Source organism: Euleptes europaea, chromosome 1, assembly GCF_029931775.1.
Source record: "Euleptes europaea isolate rEulEur1 chromosome 1, rEulEur1.hap1, whole genome shotgun sequence".
In the NCBI taxonomy this organism is placed as follows: Eukaryota; Metazoa; Chordata; class Lepidosauria; order Squamata; family Sphaerodactylidae; genus Euleptes; species Euleptes europaea.
Window position 1 is genome coordinate 5,545,137 of NC_079312.1, and position 23,350 is coordinate 5,568,486.

The 23,350-nt window shown below is 49.4% G+C and overlaps 1 pseudogene; it reads right to left on the bottom strand.

The window, feature by feature from the left end:
- LOC130473064 (oocyte zinc finger protein XlCOF6-like) lies at positions 1–21,752 on the bottom strand (annotated as a pseudogene).
- Between the last annotated feature and the right edge of the window lie 1,598 nt (positions 21,753–23,350).

The following is a 23,350-nucleotide window of genomic DNA, read 5'->3' on the forward strand; positions in this document are numbered from 1 at the left end:
TCAAAAGTTTTTTCCCGTGTGGGTTCTTTGATGCTGTTGAAGAGTGCCACTGCGACTAAATTTCTTTCCACACTCTGAGCATTCAAAAGGTTTCTACCCTGTGTGGGTTCTTAAATGCTTTTGAAGATCACCACTGCAACGGAATCTCTTCCCACACTCTGAGCATTCAAATGGTTTCTCCCCTGTGTGAGTTCTTTGATGCTGTTGAAGAGTGAAACTGTGACTGAATCTCTTTCCACACTCTGAGCATTCAAAAGGTTTCTCCCCTGTGTGGGTTCCTTGATGCTTTTCAAGTTTGCCACTCTGACTAAATTTCTTTCCACACTCGGAGCATTCAAAAGGTTTCTCCCCTATGTGGGTTCTTTGATGCTTTTCAAGATTGCCACTCTGACTAAATTTCTTTCCACACTCTGAGCATTCAAATGGTTTCTCCCCTGTGTGAGTTCTTTGATGCTGTTGAAGAGTGAAACTGTGACTGAATCTCTTTCCGCACTCTGAGCATTCAAATGGTTTCTCCCCTGTGTGAGTTCTTTGATGCTGTTGAAGAGTGAAACTGTGACTGAATCTCTTTCCACACTCTGAGCATTCAAAAGGTTTCTCCCCTGTGTGGGTTCTAAAATGCTTTTCAAGATTGCCTCTCTGACTAAATTTCTTTCCACACTCTGAGCATTCAAAAGGTTTCTCCCCTGTGTGAGTTCTTTGATGCTGTTGAAGAGTGAAACTGTGACTGAATCTCTTTCCACACTCTGAGCATTCAAAAGGTTTCTCCCCTGTGTGAGTTCTTTGATGCTGTTGAAGAGTGAAACTGTGACTGAATCTCTTTCCACATTCTGAGCATTCAAAAGGTTTCTCCCCTGTGTGGGTTCTAAAATGCTTTTCAAGATTGCCACTCTGACTAAATTTCTTTCCACACTCTGAGCATTCAAAAGGTTTCTCCCCTGTGTGCGTTCTTTGATGGCTTTGAAGACTGCAACTGTGACTGAATCTCTTTCCACACTCTGAGCATTCAAAAGGTTTCTCCCCTGTGTGGGTTCTTTGATGCTGCTGAAGAGTGCCACGGCAACTGAATCTCTTTCCACACTCTGAGCATTCAAAAGGTTTCTCCCCTGTGTGGGTTCTTTGATGCTTTTCAAGATGGCCACTGTGACTGAATCTCTTTCCACACTCGGAGCATTCAAAAGGTTTCTCCCCTGTGTGTGTTCTTTCATGGCTTTGAAGATTGCAACTCTGACTGAATCTCTTTCCACACTCTGAGCATTCAAAAGGTTTCTCCCCTGTGTGTGTTCTTTGATGGCTTTGAAGGTGGTAACTGCGACTAAATCTCTTTTGACACTCTGAGCATTCAAAAGGTTTCTCCCCTGTATGTGTTCTTTCATGGCTTTGAAGAGTGCAACTGTGACTGAATCTCTTTCCACACTCTGAGCATTCAAAAGGTTTCTCCCCTGTGTGCGTTCTTTGATGGCTTTGAAGATTGCCACTGTGACTGAATCTCTTTCCACACTCTGAGCATTCAAAAGGTTTCTCCCCTGTGTGCGTTCTTTGATGGCTTTGAAGACTGCCACTGTGACTGAATCTCTTTCCACAAACTGAGCATTCAAAAGGTTTCTCTCCTGTGGGGGTTCTTTGATGAATTTGGAGATGGCTACGCTGATTGAATTTATTTCCACCCTCTGAGTACTGAAAATGTTTCTCCCCTGTGTGTTGTTTTTTGTGCACAAGGAGCTTTGATCTGTATCTGAAGTTCTTTCCACACCAAGAGCATTTATGTGCCCCCATTATTCTATGCTTCGGGAAAAGTGCATTTCCTTTTCTTTCACAAGAGAACATCCTTCCACTTTCTGTGCACATAAATGGCTTCTCTCCTGAATGAATTATTTCATGTTCAAGAAGGTCTGATTTCTGTGAGAAGCTCTTGCCACAGTCTGTGTAGCTATAAGGTTTCGCTCCTTTATGTGTTCTTTGATGCCTAAGGAGTTCTGCTCTATGAAGAAAGCTCTTGCCACACTCCAAGCATTGATGGGTCTCCTTTCCACTGTGTATTTGCAAATGGATATCATATTGGATTGGATTTGAGAAGTTCATTCCACACTCAGAGCACTTATATGCTTCCTCCACCATGTGGCCTTGTTCACGGAAATCCCGTCTTTTGTCAGAAATGGGTTTATCTTTCTTCTCGACTATGTGACTTCCTTTCTGCCTCTTAGCTCTGCCTTGATTCCTGAAGTTTCTTTTCCAATCACTCTTCACTTCATCTGTTAAGAGTTGATGCAGTTCCTCATCACCCACCTTCCACTGATCACCCTCTGCTGGAATGAAAAGAGAGATCCCGTTAGCACCTACACAAGGAAGTCTAATCATCCACAAACAAAACATTTCAGTGGCTTTTTCCTGCTCTATATTGAAGGGTACATTACTATGCCTTTTAAAGCGACATGAAAGCCTGCTGTATCAGAAAGGCTTGGTTTGCAGTCTAACGATTTACACAGCTTCTCACACGAGTGAATTCTTGGATGTGACGTGGCTGATTTCCGACTGAAGGTAATTTCCCTTTCCATGCTATCATATGATTTATCTCCTAAGGAAATTTTTCTCTTAGAAAGAATACTCAGGTTTCTATAATCACAGAATCATAGAAGGCCCACCAGGGTCATCTAGTCCAACCCCCTGCACAATGCAGGAAATTCATAACTACCCCCCCGACACGCCCAGTGACCAGAAGTTGGTCAAGATGCCTTCCCGCTCATCATCTGCATTGCTGACAGATGGCCATCTAACCTCTTCTTAAAAACCTCCAGGGAAGGAGAGTTTACCAGTTCCCGAGGAAGTCTGTTCCACTGAGGAACTGCTCTGTTAGAAAATTCTTCCTAATGTCTAGATGGAAACTCTTTTGATTTTATTTCAACCCGTTGGTTCTGGTCTGGTCTTCTGGGGTAATAGAAAACAACTCGGCACCCTCTGTAAGCACTTGTCCCCATGGTAGTCCCACAAACAGCATCCACAGACAAGGAGTCCAAAAGAGAGCTGATTTATTGGAAAACATACAGGTATGCAGCGCCTACAGGTACATTGGCACGGATGGCAATTGGGAGCACAGGGTAGGCCTATAAGGGAAAGTATTAGTCACAATAGGTCAAGGCAGCCCCCCCTTCTACTGAGGAGCCGTTTTGTTGCCCTCCTCTGGACACTTTCCAGCTTGTCTACATCTTTTTTAAATTGCGGTGCCCAAAACTGAACACAGTACTCTAGGTGAGATCTAACCAGAGCAGAGTAAAGCAATAGCATCACTTCATGTGATCTGGAGACTATACTTCTGTTGATACAGCCCAAGACTGCATTTGTCTTTTTAGCTACTGCATCACACTGCTGACTCATGTTCAGTGTTTGGTCTACTAAGACCCCAAGATCTTTTTTGCACACACTACCGCTCAGACAAGTGTCCCCAATCCTATAATTATGCATTTGATTTTTCCTACTAAACTGCAGAACTTTACATTTGTCTTTGTTGAAGTTCATTTTATTAGTTTTAGCCCAGTTCTCCAGTCTGTCAAGATCATCCTGTATCCTGGCTCTGTCCTCTACCGTACTTGCTACCCCGCCCAAGTTAGTATCATCTGCAAATTTAATAAGCATCCCCTCTATTCCTTTATCCAAATCATTTATAAAGATGTTGAACAACACAGGGCCCAGGACAGATCTCTGAGGAACTCCACTAGTCACTTCTCTCCAAGTGGATGAGTGTCAGAATGTCAGGCCTCACTACTTTGGGGTAGTCAGTGTGAACCAGTCTTTGTTGTTAAGACCCTGGCTGGCCTCCTTTCGCTGTGAAGGTTTCACATCTGCACTCTCAAGGCTATGATCTCATGCTGAGTCCTGTTTGTTCTCTATGTTATGACTTTGAAGCTGTGAGAAACCATTATCAGTTCGTAGCCATAGGAACCAGCAGGTTCATGGAGTAAAGATGCTTTCGCTTTGAATTCTTTTATTTGTAACCACATTTGTCTTGCTTCATTGCTGCCCTTCCTTGCGGGAGCTGCAGCCAACTTCTGAACCTCTGTCCTTTTTCCCCCATTAAATTAGCTCTGCTTAGGACCTTCACTTGTCTGAGCATGTCTGTTTGTGGGAAGCTAGGGACGGACATTAGAGTCTGACATTAGGGCAGCAATCACTGCATTTTTTTATTCCCTTTTTCCCTTTTCCTGTTGTTTGTTGATTGATTTTCTTTTATTTTCCGTGGCTGAGGGCCCCATGCTTCCTGTCCATGTCCTGGCAGGGACAGCCGGGGAGGACCCCCAGCACCTTCTCCTGAGGGAAGCACGGCTCGCCCACGGCGAGGCCTATCGGCTTGCCGGGTTGGTAGGCACACAATGGGTCGCCCTTGAGGACGCAGAGGCACGTGACGGGCTGGAAGCTGCACACCGCGCCCGAGAGGAAGCCTGGTGCCTCTCCTGGCTCCTGAAGGAGTCTCGTCTGGCACAGTAGGACGCGGTCGCCCTTACCTGGTTGGTAGCGGAGCATTGTGACCTCGGGGAGGGCGCAAAGCGCCTCACCGAAGGAGACTGAGCAGTCTGAGGGACTAGGAGATGCACGCCCTTCCCAAATGGCGGGTCAAGTGGACCAGGCCGAGGCGGAATGGCTCGCAGAGGAACAAGTCGCGCAGCGTCATTGGTTTTTTTCCGAGAATGCTGCCTCAGCGGCGGCAGCACACCTGCTGGAGTTGGCAGCAGACAGCCTTACGGAGTCCCAGGTCCACCAAATATTGGAAGATGACTTTGGTAGCCCTGTTCGGGTGGAGGTCGCCCAAGCAGCTATGGCCAGGATGGACGATCCTGGGGCCCTGCGGACCCTACTACGAGAAGCAGTAGGACGGGCCCAGACGGAGGACTTTGAGAGAACCATTGCATGCACTGTGGCAGCATTGGCTGAGCAGAATGTTGTGCTCGGAGTCAAGGGTGGTGCTGGAATAGAGATCCCCGAGGGTGACCGGTAGTCTGACACTGTCTCTCCATTCCTGACGGAGTCCCCAAGACTTCTAGTGGGTAGCACGGGAGCGGTGCCCAAAGGTTCGAGGGGGTGGGACTCGGTTGCACCGCCGTCAACTTTTTTTCCCTGCCTGTTGGTGTAACTTCTCGGCGACGGAGGTCGGCTGACGATGGTTGTCAGAGAGACTATGTAAGCGGTGAGACCCCCTGGGATTTGCCGTTTGACCAGTATGGGGGTCCCGACGATGAAGAACAGACGGAATGGGGCACGAATCTCCACGCGTCGCAGAGGTGGAGAGCTGGAACTACCTCTCCGCCACAGCCGCCAGTGAGTGCAGAGGAGTTTCAATGCCTTTGTCATCGGAACCAAGAGTTGGAAGAGCGGTTTGCGGTGATGCAGGGCATGATGGCCGCCCTGTGGCAAGAAGTGGGTGAGGTGCAACAAGTGCAACGTGCACGACCACCACCTCAACCCCTGCGAGCACCGCTAGGTCCTCCGCAGCCACTACAAGTGCCCGCTCTCCCAGAACAACCAGCCGGCTTCCCAAGGCCCGTGGGACAGCCTGCACCTCCGCCGGCGCCCGTCCCACAACCCATTCTCCCGCCTCGTCCGCCGCCTCCACAGACAGAGCTACGTGCGTCCTTTGATGGTTCAGCGGAGAAACTACCTTACTTTTTACTCCAGGTAGACGGTTTCATGAGAGAGCAAGGGGCTACCTTCGCTTCGGAGGACAGCCCTGTGAGGTATGTGGTGTCACTGCTGGAAGGACTGCAATGGTTCTCTCCACGTCCTCCGTCTGGGCCCGTTCTACTGCTTCTCATAGTAGGGTCCGCAGCTCCACAGCAGATCGCTTCTGTCAAGAAGCCGAGAGCTCCGCAGATGGTGAGCGACATGGGAGAAACTGTGTAGGTAGATGTCATATTACAGGACTTTAGAGGGGGTCCACAAATGACAGTAAAGGCTTTGATAGACTCGGGGTGTGCACGTACCTTAATTAACGAAGAGACGTTTAAAGCTTTAAAAGTGAAAACCGTGCACTTACCCCAACCCATACAGTTTGCCCAGATGGACAGCAGTAATTTTCGAGGGGGCCCTGTAGACAAGCGCACCCGCCCAATAGCCATGGGAGTGGGGAACCACTGGGAGCAACTTCATTTTACTATTGCCCCAGGAATTCAATATCCCGTTGTGCTGGGGTCCAACTGGTTGCATGGCCACAGTCCTACCATAGATTGGACTGCCAGAACCATCGGATTCACGCAACCCCACTGCGAACGCCATCGCAGAGAGGTGGCAGTCAAAGCCAGTGCTTTGACAACGGGGATAGTGTGCCCTTCCACTACTCAGTTGCCTGAGGAATACACGGTCTTTGCAGATGTGTTCAATGAGAGGGAGTGTGATGTCCTACCCCCTCATCGTAAGATGGATTGTGCCATTAAACTGGTGGGAGAGGCCAAACCACCGAAGGGAAAGATTTACCCAATTAGTCCGAAAGAAAAGTCAGTACTCCAGGACTTTCTGGACAAGAATGTGGCCCGTGGTTTCATCCGACCCTCCATGGCTCCTTGTTCCACGCCAGCCTTTTTTGTGTGGAAGAAGAAAGGTGACCTGCGCTTGTGCATAGACTTTCGCAGACTCAATGCGGTCACCCAAACCAATGCCTACCCCATTCCCCTAATTCCGGATCTCCTCAGCCATCTGAAGGAGGGTCGTATATTCACCAAACTGGATTTGGTGGAAGTGTATTACCGAGTTCGAATCAGGGGAGGTGATGAGCCACTGACTGCATTTTCCAGCTGTTTTGGGATGTTTGAGTACCTAGTAATGCCCTTTGGTTTAAGTGTCTTCATGCACATGATTAACGAGGTGCTGCATGATCTGCTCTTCAAGGGAGTCTCAATGACATTTATCTCAATGACATTTTGATTTACTCTCAGACATATGAAGAGCATGTCAGTTTGGTTAAGGCGGTCTTGCAATGCCTCCGGGAGAACCAACTGTTTGCAAAGGTCTCCAAGTGTGAATTTCACCAAGACAAACTGACTTTCTTGGGTTATGTGATTTCGCATAAGGAACTGGCAATGGATCCTACAAAAGTGCAAGCGGTGGTAGAGTGGGAACCGTCTTCAACCCGCAAACAACTTCAACAATTTCTCGGTTTCGCAAATTTCTACCGGGGGTTTCTCAACAATTTTGCACAAATTGCATTGCCCTTAACCGACTTGTTAAAGACTAAAGGGAAAGAGGGTTCTGCTTCCCTGCTGTCTGTCCGGTTAGTGTGGACGCCGGACGGTCAACGAGCCTTCGAGACTTTAAAGAGATTGTTCACTTCAGAACCTGTACTTAAGCACCCTGATTGTGAGGAACCTTTTGTGGTTCAAGTCGATGCGTCCGATGTAGCCATGGGAGGGGTACTTCTACAGAGGGGAGAAACAGGACAGCTACGCCCTTGTGCGTATTTTTCCAAGAAGTTTTCCCAATCAGAACTCAACTAGCCTATTTGGGAAAAGGAGGCAGCCGCTATCAAGCATGCATTGACTATATGGAGACATTTCCTAGAGGGGACTGAGATTCCCTTCGAGGTGTGGACAGATCACAAGAACCTGGAGGCTTTAAAGGGAACACGTAAACTCACTGCAAAACAAGTGCACTGGGAAGACTTCTTCTCTAAATTCCGTTTCGTATTAAAACATGTTCCCGGCAAACAAAACGGTACTTTGGGTGGTTACGGATCTATTTTCCAAACAGGTGCACCTGGTTCCTTGCGCGGGCCTGCCCACAGCACAAAAGTTAGCCTGGTTGTTTGTGTCACATTTTCAAATAACACTTGTTCCCGCGCAAGATAATATCCGACCGCGAAGCCCAGTTTGTGGCTAAGTTTTGGAAAGCTTTTCTCAAGCTAGTGGGGGTGGAACAGGGGTTATCGAGTGTGTATCATCCCCAAACCGATGGACAGACTGAGTGTATTAATTCTGTGTTGGAATGTTATTTGCATTGTTATATAAACTACCACCAGGACGATTGGGTAGATTTACTGCCTTTTGCAGTAAATCTACAACGCCACACACCAGTCCACAGGTTTTAGCCCGTTTCACGTAGTATATGGCAAAGAGTTCGGGCCTTTTGGTAACGTGGATCTCTCGGGGGAGGAGGGGTTCACTGAGGTGGCGGACTGGGCAAAAGCGGTACAAGAGACCTGGCTGTGGCTACAAAAGAAACTTGAACGTGCCAAAAACCAATACAAAACACAGGCAGATAAACATCGTTCCCCGGGTTGGGACTATCAGGTGGGGGACCTGGTCTATCTGTCCACAAGAAACCTACGGTCCTTACGCCCGTGCAAAAAACTAAATGAAAAGTATCTCGCACTCTTTCCCATTGCACGGCTCATAAACGAGATCACTGTAGAACTCAGTCTTCCTAAAGCCCTGAGGGGGATCCACCCGGTTTTTCATGTAAGCCTGCTAAAAATATATGAACCCTCTCCGGAATGGCATCCAGAACACCCTCCCGAGATTCCAGTGCTGGTGGAGGGGGAGGAACATTTTGAGGTGTCTAAGATCCTCGATTCCCACGTCCGCAAAGGGAAACTCTACTATCTAGTTCATTGGAAACATTTAGGTCCAGGTCATGACGAATGGGTGGCCGAGCGCCACGTGGCAGCCCCCCGACTGGTCCGTCAGTTTCACGCCACCTATCCCTCCAAACCTCGCCCGGTTGTACAATGCGAGGGGGGGGCCTTCGGGGGGTAGATTGTCAGGCCTCACTACTTTGGGGTAGTCGGTGTGAGCCAGTCTTTGTTGTTCCCTGGCTGGCCTCCTTTCGCTGTGAAGGTTTCACATCTGCTCTCTCAAGACTATCATGCTGAGTCCTGTTTGTTCTCTATGTTATGACTTTGAAGCCGTGAGAAACCATTATCCGTTCGTAGCCATAGGAACCAGCGGGTTCACGGAGTAAAGATGCTTTCGCTTTGAATTCTTTAATTTGTAACCACATTTGTCTTGCTTCACTGCTGCCCTTCCTTGCGGGAGCTGCAGCCAACTTCTGAACCTCTGTCCTTTTTCTCCCATTAAATTAGCTCTGCTTAGGACCTTCACCTACCTGAGCGTGTCTGTTTGTGGGAAGCTAGGGATGGACACCAGAATCTGACAATGAGGAACCATTAACTAGAATTCTTTGGGTGTGATCTATCAAACAGTTACAGATACACCTAACAGTAATAGGATCTAAACGACATTTTCGCAATTTGTCAACTAGAATACTATGTGGAACTGTGAGGGCCATCTGGTTTTGGCTCTTATCTATTTCTATCTCTACCTCTTTGAACTCGTACAAGCAGTTCGCACCTCTGTGTATCTTCCTGAGTCCCCCGCCTCGTCCTTCTTGCCCAGGTGCCACCTCTCCTCCCCTGCTGTGCTTTCTGCCTTCACTCCCTCGGGCTGAGTCCGGCCTTGAAATGCAGATAGCCCTCACTGTCTCTCTAGGACTGTTTGATGTTTTATGCTGCACCGGTTTGCCTTGTAACCTCCCATGTCTCCCATGCGTGTGAACCTTCGTGCCCTGTAGTAGATAAATACTGTAACCCCGATAAGCTAGTCACTCGCAACTTTGAATCCATGAGCCTGTCTTCTCTATCTGAAGCCTTCAATAAATCTTTTGTTTCTGCATCCAAGTCTGAGCAATTGATTTGGCGAGGTTTGCCCAGCTAGGTTGGGGACTCTCACATTAAGTTGCGAGTCATTGCCTCTTCGTTCTGCATCTGTACCCTACGGGACAGCTATGTCAGCCGACGAGGAAAAAACGACCCCTCCGGCCTCGCCGGATGGAAGCGGTGCCCCGGACAAGCCGGCCCCGAAGGACAAACCGGACCAGAAGGTGCCAGGTGCGCCCCGACCGGGCCCGGGACCGGGCACGCGTCCCAAGACCACCTTTAACACTTGGCTGGACTCGCCGAAAGGTTGGTCACTTTCCCGGACTGAGGCAAAGCACCGCCGCTTGGCCTTAACTGGTACGGGGTTCGAGGACGACCCCGCTCGTCGGGACGCTCTGATGGATGAGGAGCGGAGACAGTGGCAGGAGGAACGCCAAGCGATGGTGGAGCGCATAGATGCCATGCAGCTCGTGATGGAGGAGATGGCCGCGGCCATGGACGCGCTGAAGGTACAGCCCCCGCCGGGTAACCCTCCGGATGGGACACCGGCGGCTCCCCCCGCGCCTCCTCCCAGCACCCCGGCCCGCCGGGACCTGAAGATCACGTATGATGGGTCGGGGGACCAGTTGACCTTTTTCATGGTCCAAGTGGACATTTTCATGCGGGAGCAGGGCAGGACCTTTACCTCCGAGGAGTCTCAGGTCCAGTATGTGGCCTCCCTCCTGCAAGGCGAAGCGGCCGCGTGGATGGTGTTACAGTACGAGCTCCGCTCCCCGGTGCTACGGAGTTTGGATGACTTTATGATCGCACTCCGTAACCGGTTCGAGGACCCGAATCTGGGGGAGCGGGCCAAAGCCGCTCTGATGCAACTACGCCAAGGGGCCAAGTCAGTGGCGCAGTATGCGAGCGAGTTCCAGTCTCTGTCGAGTCGGATTCTGGACTGGAGTGAGGCTACCCGGGTGCAGTTGTTCAGGGAGGGCCTAAACCCAGACCTGCAGCATTGGGCCTTTATGCAAGGCAACCCCCCTGACGTTGAGGGTTGGGTGCGCCACGCTGCCGATATCGAAAATCGGAAGCAGCTCCTGAACCTGTCCAAGCAACGTTCCGGCCGCGACTTCAAACCAAGAGGAGACAAGGCAAGTGGGATCCGAGACCCTCGCACCCCAGGCGGTGGCGGCCCCACGCCAGCGGAGCGCCGCAAGCGCTTCGAGGCAGGGGTGTGCCTGGTCTGTGGAGGAAAGGGTCAGTTCGCCTCCCAATGCCCATCCCGCTCCGGACGCCCGGCTTCCATTCGCCCCGTCCCGAGCGAACCAGAGAAAGCCCCCGCAGAGGGTCAGCCGCGACGCCGAAGCAACGCTCCAGGACGTCGGAGCACCCCCTCGGCACTACACGCGCACGCCCTGGATGGGATCGCCAGTTCGACCGGTCCATCGGGACCCCGGATTGCCAGTGCAACCTCTGACTCCGCCGGGTCACGGATTACAAATACCTCGTCCCCCTCGTCCAGCGAGGAGGAAGAGTGGGATGTGCCGGCAAAAAACGCCGTCGGTCTGCTGTAAGGGGGGCTCCTCAGCAGACCGCACCGACCCTCGTGCAAGGAGCTCCACCGATGGTAAGCGCCCAGGAAGATAATGTTTATATTCGGGTTCACCTCTCACTACCCACGGGGGGCCCAGTTTTAGAATTCCCCGCGCTCGTGGACTCGGGGTGCGCCTGCACGTTGATTAGCGAGGAGGCGGCCCGGAAATTGCAAGTCCGCCGCAAGCGCCTCCCGGGTCCCCTCCGTTTCTCCCAGATGGACGGGAGTGACTTTAAAAAGGGGCCTGTCACTCACCGGACTACCGCGATAGTCATGACTGTAGGGGAGCATTGGGAACGGCTGTATTTTACCATTGCTCCCATAGTTGCCCCTGTAGTACTGGGAATGAACTGGCTACGGGGCCACAACCCTTCTATTGATTGGGTCAAGCGGACCCTTACCTTCCCTGAGGATCCCTGCGCCATGCATGACAGGGACCGCATGACCGGGACCCCGGCGGCCGCCCTAGTGGGTTCCCCAGGACCCGTTTCCAATACCCCCAACCTACCCTCGGAATACTCCCAATATCCGGATGTGTTTGATGTGCGGGAGTGTGACGAACTGCCACCGCACCGGGAGACCGACTGTGCGATTGAAATAGTTGGGGACGGCAAGTTATCCAAGGGAAAGGTGTACCCCATGAGCCCCAGTGAAAAGGCAGTGTTGCGGGACTATTTGGACACTAACTTGGCGAGGGGCTTCATCCGCCCCTCCAAAGCTCCGTACTCCGCCCCCGCCTTTTTTGTCAAAAAGAAAACGGGAGACTTAAGACTGTGTATTGACTTTCGGAGGCTCAACGCTGTCACGCAGTCTAACGCTTACCCCCTCCCTCTCATTCCAGACCTGCTAGCACAATTGAAGGAGGGCCGGATTTTCACCAAACTGGATTTAGTGGAAGCCTACCACCGCATTCGCATAAAAGAGGGGGACGAACCAAAAACGGCTTTTTCGAGCTGTTTTGGCATGTTTGAGTATTTAGTCATGCCGTTCGGACTTTCTGGGGCTCCGAGTGTGTTCATGCAGTTAATCAATGAAGTGTTACATGATTTGTTGTTTCGGGGGGTGGTGGTATTTTTGGATGATATACTCATTTATTCTGAAACCATGGAAGAGCATGTCCGGCTGGTGCGGGAGGTCCTCCAGCGGTTACGGGACCACAAGTTGTATGCCAAAGTGTCTAAGTGTGAATTCCACCAGCCTTCCATTACCTTTCTAGGCTATGTAATCTCCCACCAGGGGTTGGAAATGGACCCCGGAAAGGTTCAGGCTGTGCGAGATTGGGAACCCCCTACCACGCGCAAGCAACTGCAGCAGTTCCTGGGGTTCGCCAACTTTTACCGCAATTTCATTCCCAACTTTGCGCAAGTGGCTCTTCCTCTCACTTCCCTTCTGCGCACTAAGGGAAAAGGTGCCAATGCCGCCTTGCCTTCGGCCCGACTGCAGTGGTCCCCTCCCTGCCAACAGGCTTTTGAGGACTTGAAGCTACTCTTCTCGTCCGAACCGGTCCTGGCCCACCCGGACTGCACCAAACTGTTTGTGGTCCAGGTGGACGCATCCGATGTAGCTATGGGAGGGGCCCTCCTGCAGCGGGACGAAAGTGGCGCTTTAAAGCCATGCGCCTATTTCTCCAAGAAGTTTACCCAGTCCGAAATCAACTGGGCCATCTGGGAGAAAGAAGCCGCGGCAGTTAAGCACGCCCTCACTGTGTGGAGGCATTTTCTGGAGGGGGCAGAATTCCCGTTTGAAGTGTGTACTGATCACAAGAATCTGGAGGCTCTCAAAGGGGCTAGAAAGCTCAACGCCAAGCAAATACGTTGGGCCCAATTCTTTGCCAAATTTCGGTTCACCCTCAAACACGTACCCGGCAAGGAAAACGCCCTAGCAGATGCCCTATCCCGACTGCCCCAGTACCGCAGCGATTTTGACCGTCCTGTGGACTCTCTATTCACTCCTGAGCAAAGGGGAGAGATCCCGGGTTTGGCGGTCTCCACCCGGTCTCAAACCCGCCACCCCAGTGGTCCCTCGCTCAAGGGAATCCCGGAGGCTTTCCAGCAACGCCTCCGGGAAGCGTCCCTACAGGAAGCAGAGCAGCAGACGCTCCCTTCCGGTATGGAACAGCGAGAGTCCTGGTGGGTGCAGGAAGGGAAACTCTATGTCCCAGCCTCTCTTCGCAGGGAGGTTTTGGGACTGGTCCACGGGGCCAAGCTGGCCGGTCACTTTGGGTTTGTCAAGACGTTGCATTTGGTACGGCGGCAGTTCTGGTGGCCGGGCATGAGAGGGGATGTAGAATTGTACGTTCGCAGTTGTCCCATATGCGCCACCGCCAAAAACAGGGGGGGCAAAACCCCAGGGCTTCTGAAACCTCTGGAGATCCCCACCCGACCATGGGAGGTGATCGCCATGGATTTCATCACCGATCTACCCCCCAGCAGGGGCAAGACCGTACTGTGGGTTGTTACAGACCTCTTCTCCAAGCAGGTCCACTTTGTCCCCTGCGCCGGGCTCCCGTCGGCGCAGGGGTTGGCCAAAATGTTTGTCGCCCATGTCCTCAGGCTTCACTCGATTCCTAGGAAGGTCCTCTCCGACAGAGGGGCCCAGTTCGTTGCCAAATTCTGGCGAGCCTTCCTGAAGCTTATGGGGGTGGGGGAACAGGGTCTCTCGTCTGCCTACCATCCGCAAACTGATGGCCAAACCGAACGGGTAAATGCCGTGGTCGAGTGCTACCTCCGATGTTATGTTAATTACCATCAGGATGACTGGGTGGACCTGTTACCCTTCGCCGAATACGCATACAACAACGCCCCCCACTCCTCCACGGGGTTTAGTCCGTTCCGTGTAGTATACGGAACCGATTTCGGCCCTTTCGATGCCGCCCCCGTCTCCCCCGAACTCGAGGCAGTGCCCGAGATGCAGGAATGGGTACAGGCGGTCAGTTCCACTTGGCCCTGGCTACAGAAGAACCTTGAACGGGCCAAGCGGAAATACAAAGAACAGGCTGACAAACACCGGTCACAGGGATGGGAACTCCGGGTGGGGGAACAGGTTTATCTTTCCACGAAGAATCTGCGTTCCCTCCGACCCTGTAAAAAACTCAGCGACCGTTATGTGGGCCCCTTCCCCATTACTCGGGTGATTAACGAGGTAACTGCGGAGCTGGATCTTCCCAAAACCCTTCGCGGGGTACACCCCGTTTTTCACATCAGTCTGCTCAAACCGTTCGTCTCCGCTCCCCAGTTCCACCCCCCTTCTAAGCCAGAAGTGCCCACTGTTGTGGGTGGGGATACCCACATGGAAGTATCCAAGGTCTTGGATTCCAAGTGGAAAAAGGGAAAGCTGTTTTACTTTGTTCGGTGGAAACATCTAGGCGCCGCGCACGATGAATGGGTTGCAGCCCCCCATATGGCCGCCCCCCGGCTCGTACACGAATTCCATTGCGCTTATCCCGAGAAGCCTCGACCTCCCGAACTCGCGGGAGGGGGGCCTTAAGGGGGGCAGAATGTGAGGGCCATCTGGTTTTGGCTCTTATCTATTTCTATCTCTACCTCTTTGAACTCGTACAAGCAGTTCGCACCTCTGTGTATCTTCCTGAGTCCCCCGCCTCGTCCTTCTTGCCCAGGTGCCACCTCTCCTCCCCTGTTGTGCTTTCTGCCTTCACTCCCTCGGGCTGAGTCCGGCCTTGAAATGCAGATAGCCCTCACTGTCTCTCTAGGACTGTTTGATGTTTTATGCTGCACCGGTTTGCCTTGTAACCTCCCATGTCTCCCATGCGTGTGAACCTTCGTGCCCTGTAGTAGATAAATACTGTAACCCCGATAAGCTAGTCACTCGCAACTTTGAATCCATGAGCCTGTCTTCTCTATCTGAAGCCTTCAATAAATCTTTTGTTTCTGCATCCAAGTCTGAGCAATTGATTTGGCGAGGTTTGCCCAGCTAGGTTGGGGACTCTCACAGGAACCTTATCAAAAGCCTTACTGAAATCTAGATAAACTATGTCTACAGCATTTCCCTGGTCCAGCAAGGTAGAAACTCTCTCAAAAAAAGAGGTAAGATTAGTCTGGCATGAATTGTTCTTGAGAAACGCATGCTGGCTGTTAGTGATCATATCCATCCTTTCTAAATGCTCAAGGACTGACTGTTTGATGATATGTTCGAAAACCTTTCCCGGTATAGAAGTCAAGCTGATGGGTCGGCAGTTACCCAGATCTTCCTTTTTCCCCTTCTTGAAGATGGGGACCACATCTGCCCTTCTCCAATCTTCTTGCACCTCACCTGTTTGCCAAGATGATAGAAGGAAGTATTTTTTCACACAACGCATAGTTAAATTGTGGAACTCCCTGCCCCAGGATGTGGTGATGGCTGCCAGCTTGGAAGGCTTTAAGAGGGGAGTGGACATATTCATGGAGGAGAGGGGTATTTATGGCTATTAGTTAGAATGGATACTAGTCATACTGCATACCTATTCTCTCTAGTATCAGAGGAGCATGCCTATTATTTTGGGTGCGGTGGAACACAGGCAGGATGGTGCTGCTCCACTCGTCTTGTTTGTGGCTTCCTAGAGGCACCTGGTTGGCCACTGTGTGAACAGACTGCTGTACTTGATGGGCCTTGGTCTGATCCAGCAGGGCCTTTCTTATGTTCTTATGTTAAGACTTTTCAAAAATGACGGACAGAGGCTCAAAAATTACATCTGCAAGTTCTTTCAGTATCCTTGGATGCAATTCATCCGGCCCCGAGGACTTCATTTTATTTAAAGAAACCAGGAGATTGTGTACTACCCCAATGCCAATCCTTGGCTGCAAATCGCTTCCCTCATCATGGGTTCTGTTTAAGCCATGTTGAGCACTGCTTCTTTTGCAAGAAAAAACTGCGGAAAAGTAGGAATTGAGAAGTTCTGCCCTCTCTTCATCTCCTGTCACAATTTCACTTTCCGGTCCACGCAATGGGCTATCTTGTCCCTGTTATTACTCTTACTCTGTACACAGGAAAAGAACCCTTTTTTGGTTGCGTTTAGCATCGCTTGCTAGCATAAGCTCCCTACAAGCACTAGTTATTTGTTTATATCCCTCTTTGGTTATAAGGCCTTCCACTTCCTAAATTAGTCTTTTTTATTTCTCAAATCTTTAAAAAGCTGTTTATGGAGCCACCCTGGCCTCTTTAGGCTTCTCCCATTTTTCCTTCTCACAGGAATGGTTTGTGATTGCGCCTTCAGGATTTCATTTTTAAGAAACTCCCACCCTTTTTGAACTCCTTTCTCCTTAAGTATTTCTGACCATGGGATTCTACCCAGCGTAAGTTTTAAGTTTGTTAAAATTTGCTCTCCGGATGTCCAACCTACATGTCTGAGTACGTAGTTTTTCCTTTTCCCAATACTGTAAATTCCAAGATTACATGGTCACTGCTACCCAGGGTGCCTACTACTTTAACCTCATCAACCAATTCTTCCCTGTTGGTGAGAATCAAGTCTAAGATAGCAGATCCTCTTGTTTCCCTGTCCATTTTCTGGAGTAGGAAGTTGTCAGCAAGACAAGACAGGAATGTACTGGATCTTGCATTTTTAGCAGAGTTGGACTTCCAGCAGATATCCGGTTAATTAAAATTTCCCATGACCACCAAATCCTTTCTCTTTGAGAACTTTGTAAGTTGGTCCAGGAGTTTTTCTACTACAAGATTTTTCTGAAAACCACACTTTCATTTTCATTTTCCCTGGAGCAGTTTCTACAATGATTCATGTTTTGGTTGACCTTTCTTCTTGGTCTATGATTATTACATGGAAGCCTCCTTCTTTGGATGGAATGGACTTATAGCTCCTGTTATGTTTGTGTGGTTTCCCTCCTGCCTTTGTAGTTAATCTCCATCTTCGACATTTTCTTTAGAGTCCTCATTCTGTTTTTTCCCCCAAACAGAACCCCTGAAATCCCCCTACCATCTCCTCTATATGTGCTGCTGGAATAAAGATGTCCAGTAAGCACCTATGCAAGAAGCCAAGCAACCCATCAGGCACTGCTATTAATGGGTCTGCATTTCCTTTATCAGACTTTCTTTCCCCCCAACAGAGCAGCTGGTCACACCTTATCACCAGCCAGGCCCCCCAGGTGAGCAGCCTTTATATTCTTCTTATCCCTCTCCATGTGTACTTTTCTTCCTTACAGTGGCAAAAAATCATTCGCCCACAGTTCACATTTGAATTGTCATGCGACTATTTTGAGTATCTGCTATTGATCTATGCCTGTGACTAAATAGAAGAGACATAGAAGAGGCTTTTATACCCCGCTTTTCTCTACCCTAAACTCAAAGCAACGTACAAATCACATTCCTTTCCCCTCTCCACAACAGACACCTTGTGAGGTGGTGGGACTGAGAGAGTTCTGAGTGAATGTGACTGTCCCACGTTCACCTAGCTGGCCTCATGTGGAGGAGTGGAGAAAACATTGGAAACTGAGAAATTAGGATGGGCCCCCTTCCAGAGTCTTCCTGAGGGCCTCTCAGTCCCTCATTGGCCTCTGCCATGGCTTGGGAGATGGCCACATCACAGGCCGCTTTTGCTCCTGGGCCAGTCAGGCCACTTGGGGCATTCTACCCGGGCATGCTGAATATCGCTGACACCCCACCACCTTGAGGCTCCCAAAAGGGATCAAATAACAGGGCAGGCTTCACCATATTGGTGTTCAAGATTTTGATTCACACATAAGCCCAATGGCACAATCCTAATGACAGCAATTTGCACCTTTGGCACCTTACCAAGAGAGGCCATGCTCTCATAGTTCTCCATCATGACTTCCCTGTAGAGAGCTTTTTGGTCTGGATCCAGCAGGGCCCACTCTGCCTCAGTGAAATGTACGGTCACCTCCTCAAAGGAAACTGGAGACTGAAAGAAAAAACAGATTCCCTTGTCAGAGATCATGGCAAGAAGATGGCACTTTGGAAGGTGACGTTCTGGGAGGGTAGCTTGCAATGTGTAAAAAGACTGGTGTTCATAGCCTCCTGCCTGGGCCCCTTAAAAACAACTGCAGGAGAAAAGCCCCCTTGAGAAAGGAGGGGGGACCCGGGCTGTCCCCTGCTCATCTTGCTTACCTGGACTGGAGGTGCAACAGCTGTTTCCACACCTTCGCAAACAAAATGGATCAACACAGTCTGTTCAATGCCTGCGAGGGAGAGAAAAGTGGAAGAAAGGGTATTAGCCTCAACTTCCTCTTTTGTTTGATAGTTTGAATCGTGCTTCATGCATCCCTGTTCCCAGGGCTGTGACACTTGGCCGTATGTACGCTAAAAAAAACTGTAACACTTTGTAGTGAGTTGTAGGAGAGGCGGAAGAGAAACAAAAAGGACCCATCAACCTCGAGGGGCTCAAAATGCTGCTGCAACATTTCAGACTCCTGTGATACTTTAAACCTTTCCTGTGAATGCTGGAGCTCAAATACATGGCAGCATCTCTGCTGGATCAGAGGGAAAGGGTCTCTGCACCGTTATCTGAGGGCTATCTCTATAGGAGGTATGCCTGATTGACAAGCATGGGACCTTAATAGAGAAGTCTTATAAGGAAGAGAGGCAACTTCTTGAACTAAAATTCTTTTTATTGCTATTTCAATATTTTAAAAGCGAGCTCCAGAGAATAAGATAGAAAATAACATAGGCAGAGTCACAGCAGACGATTACAGAAATTGCACAAAATATACAGATATTAAATATGCATTAAAAATATAGAAAATACGTACCACACCACTGTGGAAGACTCGGGCAATATCTGTGAGTGCCTGGAATGTCTACTGATCAACTAATGTCACATCTGGGTTTTCAGCCAGAGGAAACACCAATGGGTGAAAACGCATGGTTTCCAGCCAGGATTGAACGCACGTTCGGTGAAATGCATGCGTTCGATCCTAGCTGAATCCTGGCTGAAACAGGGAATAAAGGAGGCTAAAGCGACCATGCATTTTCGCCCAATGTGACATCACATCCGCTCAAAGCCCCTCCCAAAGCTGCTGGCCATGCTACTCCAAAGCCTGGCATCCCTCGTCTGTCATTCTATTTCCTGTAGCGGCATGTCAGATGCCCCGCTAAGCATGAGCACAAAACACATTCTCCCCGTATTACTGGCCCCTAGCAACTGGTTGGCAGAGCTTTACTGCCCAGAACATACAGGCTCCATTTATTCGCAAGACTGAAGAGCTCAGCCCAGATTTGTCTCTCTTTCCTTCAGAGCTACGCTGAGTCCCTCTAATGCAAAAAAGGTGGGATATGAATATTGTAATCAGTGTGAGGAACTTCCTCCATGAATTTGTCTAATCCCCTTTTAAAGAAATGCTTCTCCACTTTGAGTGCCAAAAGTTGGGTGGAGAAGCATTTCTTTTCTTTTTTTTCCTGACCAGAACTCTCTACCCATCAAATTCACTGGGTGCCCCAATCCCATCCAGGCACAATGAGTCCTTGTGAACACAGAAGAACCATTTTGTTCTTTGCTACATCACTATTCTCCATTTTGTGTCTCTAAGATTCAGCACTCAGTAAATTGCCATAGGCCTGGCTCACTCTGTTCTCACTCTTTCCCCATGCTTCAATTTCAGCATGTCACTCTGTCACCTGAAACAACATCTTTATAGCCTTTAAGATCAGCATCTTTGTCGTTATGGTTTTCAATACATTTAGTGTTTAAAGTATAGATTATTGACAAACTTCAGCATAGGTTTGAATGGTTTCTTTGGATTTTATGAATAAGACAATAAAACTGGGATACGTGAATGGGTGGAAAAGGATGCTTAGAGAGAGACGAAGAGAGAATATCACATAGTGCAGTCAGCAGAAATCACAGAGTCATAGAATAGAATCACAGAATCATAGAGTTGGAAGGGACCACCAGGGTCATCTAGTCCAACCCCTTGCACAATGCAGGAAACTAACAACTACCTCCTTCCCACATCCCCAGTGACCCCAACCCTCCCCCCACAATGCAGGATCCCACAATCAAAGCACTCCTGACAGATGGCCATCCAGCCTCTGCTTAAAGACCTCCAAAGATAGGGACTCCACCACCCGCCGAGGCAGGGCATTCCACTGTCGAACAGCCCTCTGAGGCTTGAGAACCAGGGCCAGACAGGCTTGTGGTTTGCTGATATGAAAGTACAGGGAAAAAATAGTTCAAAGTGACCTTTTAAAACTCTCTTATCCTTCCCCCACCCCAAGGCAATAAAAAGGAGACTTCCTTACGTATGTAATTTTGTTTGGCCTTTAAAGTATATGGAAATGCATTCTATGCAAATTTAATGACTTGTTTAGTCTTCCTGGTCAATAGCCTTTGAAGAATGATGCCTGAAGTGGAAATTTTATTTTGAGAATGTATTTTGATAAGATGAATTTCATACGTCATCTGTCCATCTGACATGGGGTCAAAGTTTAAAGACAAAGGTTTATCAAGAGAAATTTTGTCTGATTAATGTATGTTATGTCTTTTGATGTGTGAGAATATGTCTTTCATGTATGAGAACATCAAAACTTGCCCAAAACAATATTTTTCTGGTTTTACTGGTTCTTATCTAGCTAGCTAGATTGTTTTAAATTCCTTTTGCCTAATTGACTATGTAGCCTGTATTTTAATCTCTTTTTTGAACTATTTTTATTAATAAAGCTTTTTTGAGCTTTATGATTTTTGAGTTTACTGGCCTAACCCAGTGATTTTGGTTACCCAACGGGTATACTACTGGGGGTCAGTGGTCATAGTCCTTACCGCGTAAGAGGGCATCTCGGCCATGCGCCTGGGCCCACTGCCATCCCTCCAACGGAGCTCTTTCCATCTCACAGAACTGAGCTTCCATCTTCACGGATGGACCCCACCTCTGAAACAGCAGCAAAGGAGGGGGGTAAGAGAAGTAATAGAAGACCCCAAGAAATGGATCGTGCCCAACTCCCAGTCTCCACCCCTTTCTAACAGCAGACCTGGCAAGGTTTTCCTTCAACCCTGGTGAATTATCTGGAGGGATTAAAAAATTCCCTAGAAGTGGCTGCTGAAGCATTTTCTTAAATCTCCCATTTGGATAATTAACACGAACAAATATCAGACAGGGAAGTTTTAGGAGAAGGTTGGATATCATGGTTTGAATTGGAATACATGGAAAGAAAACCCCTCACCTGTTCAGCCTGCCTCTTCTCCTCTGCCTGACTCAGGAGGAAGCCTTCAGCCAGGGCCACCGCCTGGGAACTGGTCTCCGGCCCGCATCCTCGGACCCAGCGCTGCATTTCCTGGGGCAGGAGGCTTAGGAACTGCTCCAGGATCACCAGGTCCACGATCTGCTTCTTGGTGTGTCTCTCTGGCTTCAGCCAGTGGTTGCAAAGTCCATGGAGATGGCTGCAAACCTCTCGCGGCCCATCAGCCTCACAGTAGTCGAACTGCCGGAAGCGTCGGCAATGTACTTCTGAGTTCAGAGGCTCCTGATCCCAGGTCTCTGGCTCAGCTTTCTCCCAGAATTCCGTGCCACTCCCAGCTTGGATGGGCTGGGGGCCTCTCTTTGATCTCTTGCCAGGTCCAGGTCCTTCCGGGTCCTGCTCTTCCATCTTCTTCTCTTGGGTCACCTCTGACTGTGAAATATGCCTTTACTCACTTGGCTACAAAGAGAGGCTTCTCTCTGCAGGGTAGAGAAACATAGCAATCGGCAAGAAAGAAAACAAAAGAGAATGGAGGTACATAGTGGATCAGAACCAAAGTTCCACTTGTGGTTTGTAATATCATTTTGCTATATTTTGGAGGACATTGATTCATAGGGTCGCCATGAGTCAGAAACCACTTGACGGCACTTAACACACACACACACACCAACCTTTTTAAAGATTTGCCTGTTGGGCTCATTGGGAAAGGTAACTGCCTCTAGCTCTTTAAAGATGCTACAAGCTTGCATCTGCTAATTGTTCAGGCTGTTCTAGGGGCTTCAGAGGGCCACTAAGTGTGTCAGAAGAGATGCCCACCCAAAGCAATAGTGGTCCACTGCTTGGGTAGGGCAAGTGGAAACATTGGCACAGAGTGGGATTGGGTCAGGGATGTGGCTTGTGCATGGAACGGGGCTGAATTGACTTCCAGCAGCCCCTCCAGGCCAGGGCCCAAGGGCTGCTGGGATGAATAGGAGCTAGGGGAGGCAATGAACTTTGCCAAACATACAAGGTTGCCAATTCCAGGTCTGGAAACTATTGGACATTTGGGGGCGGAGCCTGAGGAGGGCATGAGATAATGGCATAGAGTCCACCTCCCAAAGGAGCCCTTTTCTAAATCTGAACCAATCCATTATAATTCCAGGTGATCTACAGGCTCTACCTGGACATCAGCAACCATGCATCAGGGATATGATAGATGAAGGGGGGCATCTGCCAAAATCCTTAGTGGGACCCATGCCTTCTGGGCCCCGGGGGGGGGGGGAGGTGTGTACATCTCTTGCCTGGCAAATGGATGCTGCTCCTCCCACCCAAACCCCAACGCAGAAGGGAGAATTTGTCCTTCTGTCACGGCTCGCTTAAGTGAGCTGGGGAGGTTATTAGGTTGGGGAGACTTGTCTTAGCAGTAATGTGTGCAGAAAGGAGCTAGGGATCATAGTAGACCGTACACTGAACTTGAGTAAGCAGTGCGATGCGGCAGCTAAGAAGGAAAATGCAATCTTGGGCAGTATCAACACAAGTATAGTGTCCAGATCATGCAAAGAGATGGTATCACTTTGCTCTACTCTGGTTACACCTCACCTGGAGTATTGTGTTCATTTACACAATACTGAACATTAACTGTTCAGTTTGGGGCACCACAATTTAAGAAGAATGTAGAGAAGCTGGAATGTGTCTAGAGAAGGAGAACAAAGATGGTGCAGGATCTGGAGACCAAGCCTTATGAGGAAAGGTTGAAGGATCTGGGTATTGGTTCTTGTAGGTTATCCGGGCTGTGTGACCGTGGTCTTTGTATTTTCTTTCCTGACGTTTCGCCAGCAGCTGAAGGACAGTGTCTCTCAGTGTCAAGTGTGTAGGAAGAGTAATATATAGTCAGAAGAGGGTTGGGTTTGAGCTGAGTCATTGTCCTGCAAAGTATTGAAGGTAATGTGCTAATCATTGTCCTGTAAGTATCAAGATAATGTGCTAATGAGGGTGTGGTATGTTAATGTGGAACCATTGTATCCTGA